The sequence below is a fragment of the Lissotriton vulgaris genome, chromosome 2_2 (assembly GCF_964263255.1).
Source record: "Lissotriton vulgaris chromosome 2_2, aLisVul1.2, whole genome shotgun sequence".
NCBI classification, from domain to species: domain Eukaryota; kingdom Metazoa; phylum Chordata; class Amphibia; order Caudata; family Salamandridae; genus Lissotriton; species Lissotriton vulgaris.
This window is the reverse complement of record NC_141688.1, coordinates 53,767,087-53,781,886: the sequence shown is the minus strand read 5'-3', so window position 1 is coordinate 53,781,886 and position 14,800 is coordinate 53,767,087. Positions and strand designations below refer to the sequence as shown.

General features: G+C 44.7%; 1 protein-coding gene and 1 pseudogene across 2 annotated transcripts in view; one reads left to right on the top strand and one right to left on the bottom strand.

The window, feature by feature from the left end:
* STRA6 (signaling receptor and transporter of retinol STRA6) overlaps window positions 1-14,800 on the top strand; it is a 391,743-nt gene that overhangs the window by 77,452 nt on the left and 299,491 nt on the right. The gene's annotated exons all lie outside the window — the stretch shown is intronic.
* Window positions 932-10,622, bottom strand: LOC147728999 (tubulin alpha-8 chain-like; annotated as a pseudogene).

Here is a 14,800-nt window from a genome sequence, read left to right as displayed (position 1 = left end):
GGGAGCTTCAAAGGCATGCCACCTTTGTGAGCTTCTCCAGGCCCCTTGCTGTACTCAGCCGCGACCAGCAAAGGGTAAGATTTCCCGACTTAAAAAGACACCCCTGCAACCGGCGCCCCACGGCCCCCTGTGCCCAACTCCTGGGTGCCTACCTATCCTCCAAGATCCCAACTTATCTCTCGAAGTGTTGGTCACACCTGAAGAATCTCCGTACCCGAGCCTGCAGCCTTTGTTCATCTCCCAAGATCTCAATTGAATAACATTGAGCGCCCGACGGCTCAAAAGCATCCTACACCCAGCCGCCCAGTGCCCCTAGCAGTGCAACCTTTGTCCTAACCTACTCCCCCATTTGCCCTGAGCAAGTGACCAGGAGCACAGCTCCTACAGCCCTGTGGCCTGCTTGCCAGCAGCCACCAACCGAAGGCCCCCTACCTCTCATTGGATAACATTGGGCCTAACTACCTCTGCACCCGGCTGCCCCTGTGCTGCTGAGGGTGTACCAACTGTACCTACCTGACCCTGGGAGACCCCTGAGTCTTTGCCCAGAACCTTAACTATGCCAGTCGAGCTGATAACTCACTTTTCTTCCCTAAGTTAACATGGACTGGTTTCATTCGAAAATTCTTGTGTGTGGAGTTTTGAAACTTTAATATATTCATCTAAAATCAGCCGAACAACAAATTCAGATTTACTTACCTGTTATCCTGAGAGAACCCAGGGCTGCATCTGTAAGTCCAGCTCTGACTCTGAAAATTAATTTTAACTGTACTCACCAGTAACTTGAATTTCTTTTTTTTTGTGTGACATTGGAAAAAATACTTTAATTTCATGATGAAAGGACTGCAAAGACAATTGTCCACCTACCACACAATAAAATCACTGTCGCTCAATACACTTCACCTTCATCTTCTTCGCCCTCATAAGAGTGTAATCACACCTCTTCATAATCCTTCTCCAGGGCAGCCATGTCCTCCAGGGCCTCTGAGAACTCACCTTCCTCCATCCCCTAACCCACATACCAGTGGACAAAGGCACGCTTCGCATACATCAGGTCAAACTTGTGGTCCAAGCGAGCCCATGCCTTGGCGATGGCTGTGGTGGTGCTGAACATGCACACAGCATGCTGCACCTTGGAGAGATCCCCACCAGGCACCACAGTGGGAGGCTGGTAGTTAATACCAACTTTAAAGCCAGTTGGGCACCAGTCCACAAACTGAATACTGCGCTTGGTCTTTATTGCTGCAATCGCAGCGTTGACATCTTTGGGCATCACGTCACCACGGTATAACAGGCAGCAAGCCATGTTCTTACCGTGGCGTTGGTCACATTTCACCATCTGGTTTGTTGGCTCAAAGCAAGCATTGGTGATCTCAGAAACTGAAAGCTGCTCATGGTATGCTTTTTCTGCAGAGATGACTGGGGCATAGGTGGCCAGGGGGAAGTGGATACAGGGATAGGGCACCAAGTTGGTGTGGAACTCTGTGAGGTCAACATTGAGCGCACCATCGAACCGAAGGGAAGCTGTGATGGATGACACAATCTGACTTATCAAGCGGTTGAGGTTGGTATATGTTGGACGCTCAATGTCCATGTTCCTGCGGCAGATATCATAGATTGCTTCGTTGTCCACCATGAATTCACAGTCCGAATGCTCCAGGGTGGTATGAGTTGTCAGGATGGAGTTGTAGGGTACGACCACAGCAGTTGACACTTGGGGATCTGGGTAGATAGCAAATTCAAGCTTTGAGTTTCTCAGTGTCTATTTTCAAAAACTACACATATTCCTTAAAAATCGCCTGTATGACTTAAACACATTCTTTCAAGTGTTTACAGGAGATGCACCAGGGATGGATCTAGGATCCAACCCTGAGTAAGAAAAAGTAAGGATAACACTACTTACCTGCTAAGTGAATTTCCTCCCATAGGATAACATTGGTGATTCTATGTGAAAACGTTTCTGAGTGTCAAATTTTAAAATACAATAATATTCATTAAAAATCACTACTGTAACCAAAACGCTTTTACTTAACTGTTTACAGGAGATGTCCCAGGACTGAATCTAGGATCCAGTCCTGTGGTTAGAAAAGTAATCTGTAAAGTAACTAATTGCATTTATCTAGAAATTCCCATTGAGCTCAATGTTGCATTGTGTTTAAAATTGTGTTGCCTATTGCAACAACTGTAACTATTGTAATCAAAAAGTCTATTGCCTATTTGAAAAGCATTTAACTAAAGTAACTCATTCTGAGAAAGTATATTTTGATACCTTGGCTCTAAAAATAAAAGAACTATTTATTTTGATACAAAACAATTGCCCTAGAGTTCAGTTCTTGAGTGTGTGAGATCATTTGCTGACTGAGTGTGTACAACAAATGCTTTACACTGTCCTTTGATGCTGCCTTACTGCTCGACCAAGCTACCACTTTAGAGACTAAGGTTATATCTAACTTTAGCCTCTGCCAAACCTCTGGGGACTGTGAACTCTGTACACACTGTACCTTCCTTTGGTCCAGTATAAACAGAGCCACTTTCTTACAAAAATAATGAGGAGAATCGCCAAAAGTTGTATTTAAATGTGTTTAAAGTTACTGGTCCAATGTGCTTGAACTGCACTATTTGCCACAATATTAGGCAAAAGTTCTTAGGAGAAGTATAAATGGCATTTAGCTTGGATACTATTGTGATCAATGTTACTGACTGAAAGTGCCCTGTACAGCACTTGACACTCATGCTCCAAAATTATTTGGAAATCAATTCCATTTACTTGTGACCACTGCCCACTAACCCAATTATCTCAAAAGTACACAAATAAATGAATTGTATGCTAATCATTCCTGCCCCCAAACCCTAATGTTATGTTTTTAAGATTGCAGGAGCCCAGTACCACAAAATACCTACTCATGGCTAGTGTTACTGGGTCCCAACAGGAGCAAACAGAGACCTATAGTTGTAAAGTAATCAATTGTGCAGTTCAATGCAAGCACTGCAGGTCTAAAGTTACCCAGTTACAGCTAAAGGCATGAGAGATACTCCTCTGAGCTGAACCAGGATGTGATTGGCAAAGTGACGTCTCAAGCCAATTGTGAAAGATGGCGGTTACAAAAATGGTGGAAGCGGACGCACCCAAAGCCCAGTTTCAGTATATTGTAAGAAAAATGTCTACTTGGCAGCTGTGCTGGGAACCCAGACCTTAGAAGGAAACAAAAATACAATGAAAGTGCTGTTTATGTGTGTACAGTAACTGAGTATTACAAGGTAGATTGTGAGGACTGAAGTCTGGGATGATAAAGCCACTTCATTGATCAAGGTTTCTACCCACTGTCTCTGAGAAAGGGAAGTAGAATGGCCCCCACCACTGGCAGCCCCTTAAATCTGAGTTGCTGCTGAAACCAAACATGGAAGTGAGCTGTTGAGGACTGCCACAGCCATAGGGCTTTGGGTATAAGGTACAGGAGGAAAAAAAATCTCAAAACATCTATTCTGCCTCTCGTGTGTGTTTGTTACAAACCAGGTGCACTCTCACGACTTTCTGACTGTCTGGTGAGGAGGAAACCAGCTTCCGTCAGAATGGTGCCAGGGTTGATTGGATAATTCCGGTTAGCCGCAATCTAGGAACTAGGCAGCATTCAGAAGCTTACAGGATTTTGCAAACTGATAAAAGCCAATGGTGAGCCCCGGGGAAAGCAAAGTCGCAGACTAGTCTTCCCCCAGGGTCTTTCGCGCAAGGAGGGACAGGCTGGGGTCAGGGGCTGGGGTTTGGGGGTGAGTATAAGAATGCAGGGGATGAAGGTGACCTCCTCTTCCTGCATTCTGGCACCGTCGGGTGAGGACAAGTTTGAAAAGGCCACCCACCCACCCTACAGTTATTAGGGTTCGGGAGTAGGGTTGGCGGAGCGTGCCAGTTTAGGACGGGCTGCAGGGTTGGCGGTACTTGGGAGGGGTGGGGGAGTCAATAGCGGGCACACCGATCCCTCGGGAAGGGGGTCTAGTGAATGATGGGGGCTGGCTGGAGGCATGAGTGTAATGCCAGGTGATGCCAGGGAGAATGCTAGGAGTGATCTGAAGAAATGGATGAAGAACGGAATGGGTCATGGACTGGAATGAGAGGTGAGTTTGGAGTGGGTGAAGGGAGTGTATGGATGAAGAGTTGATGTTGGGGATTGTTATTGGTTAATTGTTATTTGGTTATTGGTTAGGTTGTACAGCCTGGTCCTAATAAATGGCCTTTTACACTGAAGACTTCAGCGTGGTCTGTTTATTGTGCGATACATATTTTTTTCCATATTTTATCTGGTGAATTAGGCATAAACTTAGTTCCCCAGCAACCATCTCAGGTGACATAGAGGCTGAGGCAGCCCATCACTAACTAGGAATTGTTGTCAAGTTCATAAGGCTCTGTGCCGATGTTCAGGCCATCCCCGTTTTCCAGGTATATTCGCATTTTGTGAATGCGGGGTTAACTCTGCTCTATCCTTATTTTTTTGCACAGCCTTTTATATAATGTTCTTTTATGGCTGTAGGCCGAAATAAAGATATGATGAATGGTACCATTGCTGCGTACGTCAGGAGATGTTTAAAAGATTCATGCAGGTTTGCCCAGTGATTGTGAATTAAAGTCTTTGTAATCATGTTTTTTGTTAAATGATGAATAAAAGGGCCTTTATAGGAGTGATATCCTCTAAATTAGTAGGGTAGACCAATACCAAGCCCTATAAATCTAATTCTAGCTACAATACAATTTATCAACCTTGCTTGAAATGTTTAATATGCAGTTGACACTCTTTGGAAATGGTTGCTAATGCTACCTAGTACAAATGAGGGACTACAATCGAATATTGTTAGATTTTTTGGGTGCAAAGCATCATATGTGGATGAGTAGACGGCACAGCTGATGTCCACTTGGATGATCAGCTACTGGGCTCCTTTCTCCAACATTAAAACTAGATGAAGGTCGTCCTGAAGCGAATGGGACACAATTATCTGAAGTTAAATGCCATCAAGATGGAGAATTTACTAGATGGATAAGAAAAGACCACCACCCAAGGTACAATGCTTAGGTGTTATTTTGCAACATGACCTTTCTACGATCTCTCAGATTAATGTGCTCTGTAGTGCAGAATTGTATTTCTTCCTTCTTCTAAGTGGGATAGAACGATATAACCCAGAAAGGTCCCATTCCACTCTGTAGCACCTTGTGTTTTGTCCAAGTCATAACACATTAACAGCCTTCTTGCTAAGGCCTTGATAAAGCTGCAGCAGGTAGGTAGTACGGCTGTTGGGTTGAATTGTGATCAGCAGATACCAAGTGCTTAAAGTCCCTTGGATAAATCAGGAATGCGTTGGAGGAAGATCATTCTTTGTTTGAGGCCCCAGATTCTGGAACACACTTCCATAGCTGATCTGAAAGATTGACAGTTTTATTATTCGTGATGCTGCCACCGCTGAGTGACAATTGTCTGTTTACCTATATGGTTTATTGGAGCTGCTATGCCTGCCTAACAGTGTGATCTACTTAGTAGGAGTAGTGGTGCCGCTGATGTCACCACCAAGAGCCACATTTCTCTTTCTTCTCATGGTGATGTGATATTGCAGACCATGGTCCTCACTGAGTGCAAATGTGTCCTTTTGAATTCTATGCATTTGGTTTCTTGGTTTTACCTTCAACAGTTAATGACCGTATGTGTCGCTATCTATGAAAGTGATTTGGTGAAGCTACAGGTGATCAGCATATAATATGACAACGTTTATTATATTGTCTGTTGATGGCTTGGTGTTGTTGATGTCCTGTTTCTTAGACTGATTTCTAAAGTCTTCAAAGTCTAGTGTCTGTCAATTTTAGGGTATATATTTTTAGTGCAGGCAATGTTGTGCATGTGCCACATTGCTGCTGAGAAGCCTATGGCTAGTGCTATTAAATGCATGGATGCCAAAGAATAAGGCTGTGTATTGGTCACCTCCTTAATCCACTATTCAATATTGCTTGCCCCTTCATCTTCTTTCTTGTGATGGTACTTCCGTCGCTTCTTCTCTTCCTCCTTCTTTCCTCTTAGTGTGTTGTTTCCCGCTTGATCTCCGTAAATGTCTGATGAAGAAAAATAAGTGCATGTCCACAAAAATGAGTGCCCATGGACCACACCAACAACCACCGATGCAAATTAAGCACTGGTTATGTTATGTAAACTGGGATAATCTGTGACTCTGTTCAGCTCATTTAAGGTGATGTCTGTTTAGCACCTTCCATGTCATCACTGGGGATGCAATATGTCATGTTTATCTGTAAAGTGGTTCAGGTGATCAATTAATTGTGGGACATTTGAATCTATTTCCTTACTGTTTTGGTGGTGTGACCTGGTTGTTAAAACCGTGGTTCGACATAGCAAGAGACATCATCACTGTGAGACAGACTGATCAGTTTGTTAGGATGCTACTAACATGTGATGGTGTAAGAAGACTAAGTCTGTAACAAGAATGTTGGAAGGACAGATAGTTAATTATGGTCTGGTTGAGCATCTCGCATCCATCCATCAAAGCACATGCACAATATATGGCTGCCACGTCTCTCCCAACAACATTAGCCATCAATGCACTATACTCAAAAACAACAGATGGTATCAGACAAACACCATGCCTATGCACCTAGCACCACATAGACATGTCACATTGTCTACGGTCTCGCTTTGTACAACACTAGCTCCCTCAGTATTACTCATACTGATCAAACAAAATAATCAGATAGAACATCTTGCATTCCCCTAATCAAAACAGTGATAGAACATATGTTTGGATGAATCCTTGCTTTTAACTGCACAAGCCACTATGAAATGCCACATAGCAGCTCACCAGAACATATTAAAGTTTTCACTCTGAAACTTTAGACATAATGTCTCATATGCTTCAAAACTAGCACCATTTTCTTTTCTTTTTTGCAGTTTTTCTGTAAAACAAACTTGGGACGAGGGCATTGGAGCAATTTACATGAGCACTAGATTACATCACAGAAGGTCAGATTATTCCTTTTTTAAGGCACGGGGAAATTAAATGATTTGCCCAGAATCACAGGATGTTGAGCGAGTTGACTCTGGGCCTAGTTTCAAAGTCAAAACACACAAGATGATGGACGGAATGTTGCACAATGGCAAAACCTTCACCCCCAGTCACAGATCTGGGTTTAATCCATCGTTATTTTGCTCACCAAGCCACCCCAGTTCAGACATGGCCATATGCAAACCAGTCTGACCATGTGCCTCATGGGAACAGTCCAGCCCGAACTGCCAAGCCATGTCTTCCCTGGACCAGAATCAAGCATCCTAGGACCGGTTTCTGAATATCAGCCGTCTTCAGCCAGGATAGCTTGACTCCAGTGGCTTAGTGAGCAGGGGACCCACGTCCCATGCTCACTGAGTGTTTGATTGGTTCAGATGCTCTGTCCATCACCACCCCCTTTTGTACCGATTTGTTTGCCATAAGTTGGCAGGGTATGTTCAGACGTGAGTCCCTTGCTCACTTTGCCACTGGATTCAAGCAAGCCTGTCTGAAGACGGCTGTAATGCCAGAAACCGGTCATGGAAGCTTGTTTCCGGTCCAGGGAAGGCATGGCTTGGCATTTCGGGCTGGACTGTTCCCATGAGGCACAGGGTCAGACTGATTTGCATATGGCCATGTCTGAACTGGGGTGGCAGAGTGGGCTAAAGAACAGTGATGGATTAAACCCAGATCTGTTGACTGGGTGTGAGTGTTTGATTGGTTCAGATGCTCCGTCCATCACCACCCCCTTTTGTACCGCTTTGTTCGCCATAAGTTTGCATGGTATGCTCAGACGTGAGTCCCTTGCTCACTTTGCCACTGGATTCAAGCAAGCCTGGCTGAAGACAGCTGTAATGCCAGAAACCAGTCTTAGGAAGCTTGTTTCCGGTCCAGGGAAAGCATGGCTTGGCAGTTCGGGCTGGACTGTTCCCATGAGGCACAGGGTCAGACTGATTTGCATATGGCCATGTCTGAACTGGGGTGGCAGAGTGGGCTAAAGAACGGTGATGGATTAAACCCAGATCTGTTGACTGGGTGTGGAGTGTTTGATTGTTTCAGATGCTCCGTCCATCACCACCCCCTTTTGTACCACCTAGTTTCAAAGTCGGCATCTCTGGCCATTAGGCCGCGTATTTTCAAGATGGTAATCTACCATGGCACACCACATCTGTGAACCACTAAAGGAGCAACCTCAGCACATGCAGATGGTACACATTGGCCAATTATGTCACACATCTTCAATCTAGGTCAAGGCAGCAGCAGGTAGCATTGTCATATAGCGATTAACTTTAGCGAAAGGTGGGATATTCCCTCACCCCTAAGGCTCCTTGACAAATGGCTATACTTCTCTGACACTAAACTCTTAAACTCCTACCAGAATGGCATTCGACATTACTAACCACCCATTGACATGACCACTTATAGGGCAACTCCTGGTGGCGGTGGAAGAGGCCAGAGCACTGCTCGACGCTGGAGGATCAGTGGCAGTGATCCTCCTCGACCTCAGTGCGGCCTTCGACACCGTCAACCACCAACTCCTGATTCATCGTCTCAGGAGTGTCGGCGTGGAAGGAAAAGCACTGTCCTGGCTATCGTCCTTTCTGGGTCATCGGTCCTTTCAGATTTGGGAGAACAACACCCGCTCCTCCGGAAAACCCCTCCAATGTGGTGTACCTCAGGGCTCCTCCCTAAGCCCCACATTGTTTAACATCTACATGTCCCCACTGGAGGAGGTCGTCATCCCTTTCGGAGTGAGCATCGTCAGCTACGCCGACGATACACAATTAGTGGTTTCCCTATCTCACCAAAGCCAACAACCTGCGGACCTCTACAACTGTCTGACGCAGATACAAGGATGGATGAACTGATCCCATCTCAAATTTAACGGTTCAAAGACCGACATCCTCCTCCTGGGTCAGAAGGGACTCTCCCTGTCATAGAACATCTGGTCACAGAACATCTGGCCACCCTGTTTAGGCCCGCCCCCAGACCCTAAACCCGAGGTTAAGAGCTTAGGCGTCTGGCTCAAAAAAGACCTATCGTTTGCAACACAGGCAAAAAAAGTAGCCGGGACATGCTTTGGGCTCCTCAAATCAATTCGAAAGATCCTGCCCCTACTCCCCCCTACCGCAAAAAAATTACTGATCCAAGGCCTAATACTCTCCAGGATCGACTACAGTAATTCCATCTATCTGGGCACTCCTGAGGCCACCCTGAACCGGCTACAGAGGATCCAAAATGCGGCTGCCCGGATCGTCACCAACACTCCTGCCAGAGCCTCAGCCAAACCGGCTTTGAGGCTCCTCCACTGGCTCCCGGTTAGGGAGCGAGTGCAGTTCAAAGCCCTTTGCCTGGCCCACAAATCGCTGCAAAACAAAGGACCTCCGATCCTAGCTAAATTCATTAAACCTTACAAAGCCCCAAGATCCCTCCGTTCCGATCAGGAACATCTCATCACCATTCCCAGATTTAAGAAGGCCCGCATGGGTGGAAGACGCTTCTCGGTTCATACAGCACGTCTCTGGAACGCCTTACCCCGCGAGATAAGAACAGAACCCAACTATCTACTTTTCAGAAAGCGTCTGAAAACCCTCCTATTTCCATAAATCCCCACCACACCCCCTTGCCCCTCACTCCCCTCAGGTTTACTGTTCCTAGCGCTGGGATACTCACGGGTGACTACGCGCTCTATAAAATTTATTAATAATAATAATAATAACCTTCAATTGAACCCAATGCTTTACATCTGATTGTTGTGTAGCTTACCAATGTATATTTGGCAATCACTACGCTGTATATCCTGTATAACCGCATCTGTTTATTATTGTGTGTAACTTCAGACTTTTGCTACCAAGGTCCAAATGTTTTATGATCTTTAATCTTAATGACCGTCCACATAGTGAACCAAATATTCACATAGTTAACTTTTATCTTATCTTACAGGCACTTATATCTATCTTCTTTTTGTCAAACGTGCTTCCCTGCAGCATGTGGAACACCCATTCTTTGTCTTTGAAGTGTGTGTTCTTTATCAAAGCATGAATTAATATTGAAGGGAGATGGGAGCACACTGCTTCACCTCACAGCACAGTTCGCCGCTTAGCATCATGGTAAATGCAGTTCAGTTTAAATGCTTACTTTAATTTTTGTTGAAGTGTTTCACCAAAGTTGGTGCTGGTTAGTGCTGTGAATCTCTTGACACATGTGTTTCTGGATCTTATCCTTCATCAGTATAGATAACAAGCATTTACAATGCAACGGTCTCGCCTTTTCAAAAGTTAGAGCTATTGGCATTGTAAATGACAAAATTTTTATTTATGTGTTGGTTTTGAAAACAGATAAATGGCATTGTTATTTACAATGCCAATAGCGTAATCTTGCAAATGCGAGAATGTATTGTGCACTGAGAGGGACAGTAAGGAGGCATTTGCGCTGAGAGGGGCAGTGAGGAAGTATTGTGCATTGAGGGAGGCAGTGAGGAGGTATTGTGTGTTGAGGGTTCAGTGAGGAGGTATTGTGCACTGAGGGGAGCAGTGAGGAGGTATTGTGCATTGAGGGGGCAGTAAGGATGACCAAACTCCTACCTCGCAGCTCGGCATGTTGGCATCTAGATAAAGGCGTAGCTGTATCTCGTCGCATTCTGCAGGGGACCTCATAATTTTGTGTTACGACACTCTGTGTGTCTCTCTCTGGCTCCCTCCTCCCCCCATGTCACGCGTGACACCTTCAGCACGTGCACGCGGAGAGCTGAAGCGATGCTTCCAATGAGAAAGTGAAAGTTCATGATTTCCCGAATGTGGTAAAATGCCGAGTGACCGCCTAGATGTGGAAACGTGGCGTCCTGGGGACTTGAGGTAATCTGGCAACGCTGGTCACAGCACGCACGGTGTGTACCGCATACGCCTCTTCATTCACTCATGCATTCTGGTTGTGCGGGCCTGAGTCTCCAAGATACCCTAGATTAGAAGGACAGGTGTCCCCTGAGCCTCACGGTACTGCTAAGTCATCTTCTTCGAGTGACCGTCTCATTCCGTACCGCTGCTGCCTAAAAAAAGCGCGCCCCAAAAAGGTGTTCCTCATCGCCGGAGCTCCAAAGTCTTCTAAGATCAAATACCCCTTTCGGATGACCAAACCCCTACCTCGCTGTTCGCAGATGCAGGGGTTTAAGGAGCCCCCACTCCACCCATTAAGTGGCTGTTTTACTAGCATACCGAGGACGGTATTACTAGCATACCGGGAAGACACTCGCCCCGACCGTGCAGCCACAAGGCCTCTGGGAAAATAAGTAAACAAGTGTTCGCCATGACACAGCCTTTTGTATTTTAGCCCCGTCCCTTTCACACTGACTTCCTACTGACGTAAAAGGTTCCTTATCTTCTTTATGAGGCCATCTGTTTCGCCCCATAAAGAAGATAAGAAACAATTTACGCCAGCAGTAAGCGAAGTAAGCGAGTCTGAAAAGGACGGGGCTTAAAGAGAAAGAAGAACGTCACTAGGACCTCTTCTCCAATGGCTGGCCACCGTTTAGCATGAACGGTGTCGCCAGCCAATGAAAAAGAGGGGCAGGGCTTAACCTCGCTAGTGAAAAATACTCTACCTCATTAAATTTCGCCAGCTCGACTGCGCATGTGCGCAGTCTTTCGCAGGCGGAGACCTAAAAACGAAAATCATCTGGGGTTGCTGAGAAAGCTGCCACAATCCGCGTAGGTGTCTGTACCACTCCCTGGCGAGCAGGTGCATCTCCAAGAGCTCATCAGCTCAGTGGCTCATGGGAGCCTTTTTAAACTGAAGGGGGTGTGGGAGCACAGTGCTTTGGTAAACATCACTTACAACGCAAGCATTACAACGCACTACCATTACATCGCAACCATTACAACGCAAACCATTACAACGCATTGCGCTGGGGGGCACTCTAGGATAGGGAATATATTTAATTTACTATCCAACACCTTCCCTACTATCCACGGGGACTGGAGTTGGAATAGTAAATCAAATAATTCACTATCCAGCGCCTAAAAGCACTATGCGTTGTAATAGTATGCGATGTAAAAAACGCGTTGTAACAGCAGGCGTTGTAATAGCCTGCGTTGTAACGTCATAGATCCCAGTACTTTACCTCCCAGCATAGTTCACCCTTTAGCAGCATGGTAAATGCAGTTCAGTTTCAGTGCTTATTTAAATTTTTGCTGAAGTGTTTCACCAAAGTTGGTGCAGGTTGGTGCTGTGAATCTCTAGCTTTCTCAGCAAACCCAGATGAATTTCGGTTTTATCTCTACTGATGAAGGATAGCATCAAGAAACACATGTGTCTAGAAATTAGATTTCCGAGGGTTGCAGTTACTCTGTTTCTACTTGTAGATATCAATGTTTGCACACTGCAAAGTCAAGTACTAACGTGTGTATACACTGATTGGCCTAAAAAAGATTAAATTGTGAGCTACCTTGAAAGTCCCCGAGGATGAAAGAACTATGTCGGAAAATTTAGGCTACAGAGCATTATAACTAAGAGCCCTCAGAAGGCTTAACATTTAATCATTGACCAAACATTGTAGGACACATGCATTTTTCTCAGCCATTCACCATTCTGACTTTTTCAGTGACTCCAAACTTTCAACCTTACAGCTGGCTAACAAATATTGAATTCACAGACCACCTTAGATTCAAATTCAATCATACTTTGCGCTCAGCACCATCTCTGTTTTGCCTATTCATATTTTATAGAAGGTTTTCAAATCCATGATTAGGGGAAGGACAATAGGACACCTTGATTTTAAAAATAAACAAAAAAGGCTGAAATGTTAACTGGAAATCAATATTATTAAACTAGAGATTAAATATTCCTCCCTAACGAATTCTCACTTCTTCTGCAGTTAGATGTCTCGAGAGAATTACTTTAACAACTCTCCCTAGATACAGGCATGACTGACATGGATAGCATCTCAGACTATACTCTATATAATGAGGGACTAAACTGGCAAGTTACTCCATTGGTTAGCCCGGAGGAACAACACCACTAGAAAAAAAAACATGGATCTGTGTTACAGATGAGAAACTAAGAACAGATGAATTTAAAATGGTGTCAATTTTTGTGAATGCCACCTTCACAGCTCGGGAGACGGCAAGTCTTTAATGTTTTGCTCCCGGATTACAGATGTAAAACATTGATACATACCATAATGAATTGCTATTTGAAAGAGAGGCCCTGAATATGCCCCTTCCAAATAGTGATCTGTTATCCCTTTCTAAAGCCATTTTACAATTCAAATACAAGACTGAATCGCAAATTGGGTTTAGTGGATTAAAAATAGAGATGTTGTTGTAAAACCCTCCTATTAACGATTTGAAGGCTATGAGACTGCAAAATGGCTTTGTACATTGGGCACTTGGGTCTTTGGATTATGCCTTCCTGTGGCAACAGGTCCTTCTGTGCCTTAAAGTCTGGCCTCCTTTAATTTCTACTATCGTCCAATTGAAAAGGTCCGAGATATCCCCCCTTATCAATATCAAGAGAGGAGGATGCCCCCTCTCCCTTTTTCTTTTTCCTTTAGAGATGAATCTGTTGGCGGATTGGATGGGGAGAGATGGCCTATTGTAGGGATTCCAATGGAGGGAGGGGATTGAGGATTTCCTATCCCTTTAAGCTGTATCCCAGATGGATGGCAGATTGGTTTATGCAGATGCTAGAGGCATATGGTAAGGCATCTGGGATCTGCATGAAATCGGAAAAGTCAACCCTGGTTCCTCTTCGAGGGGAGCCTGCTGGGTGACGTTGGGGTAATGCGCAGATGATTATGGTCTTGGAAATTAAATAATTTGGAATTAATAATATGTTGGGAACTGCCCTCGATAAAATAGGGAATTTTGAAAGAACCACAAACCTGAAGCAAGCTACGCCTTAATACACTTGGTGGAATAGGAGGTTGCACAGTACGATGGGTTGAACGTGATGTGCCTCATCTATATCTGGACTATGGAATTGGACATACTTCTAAACCACTTCAGCACCAAGAGCAACTCACTAGGGACCCAGCACAGCTCTTCCAGTAAAGCCCTCATATATAGTTGAAGAGCTCAAAACAATTCCCATATTTGGGGCTTCTCAAGTCCTGAACTTGAATTACAAATAAAACTCCTATGTCTTGCATTACAACGTCAGAGAATCATGTAGCAAGGGACTAAGTTGTCCTTAATTCATTTTGAATAAGTCTGTGTTCAGGCTGTCGCCAGTCTCCTTAAACATATTTTACTATAATGTTAGTGTCTCCGTTAAAGTTTTATTTATTTTCAAGTGATGTCTTTGGCTGGATATTCATATCTATTGTATGAAATAATTCGAAGTCAAAGATGGTTCGGAGGCAAACCTTGCATCTCAGCCCAACTAGCCAGCTCGCTTCCTGGCCCATGGGGAGCTCATGTAGTCACGCCTTTGATACTGCTGTATCTTTTCCTCAATATTACAGATCTAGTAGAAGGCTCTGGCCGGCGGTGGATGTATGTGAAATACTGCTTCCTAAAACTTATTGGCATACCAGTCTGAATGTAGAGTTGCAGGCAGTCACCCATGAATTAACAAAGTCATTGGTGCAGAATGCTCCCGCTGCTGTTACCAGCTGCTATGAAGATGCTGAGCCACAGCAGTTCAAGATCAAGTGAGCCATAAGGATGACTTCCCTTATTAACACAGCACCCAACACCAACAGCCCTGGCAGGAGGCTTTATTCAGCGAGTTAGAGAGAGTAAGAGGTACAAAAACCCAGTCTTTGCTCCACTGCTGTTAT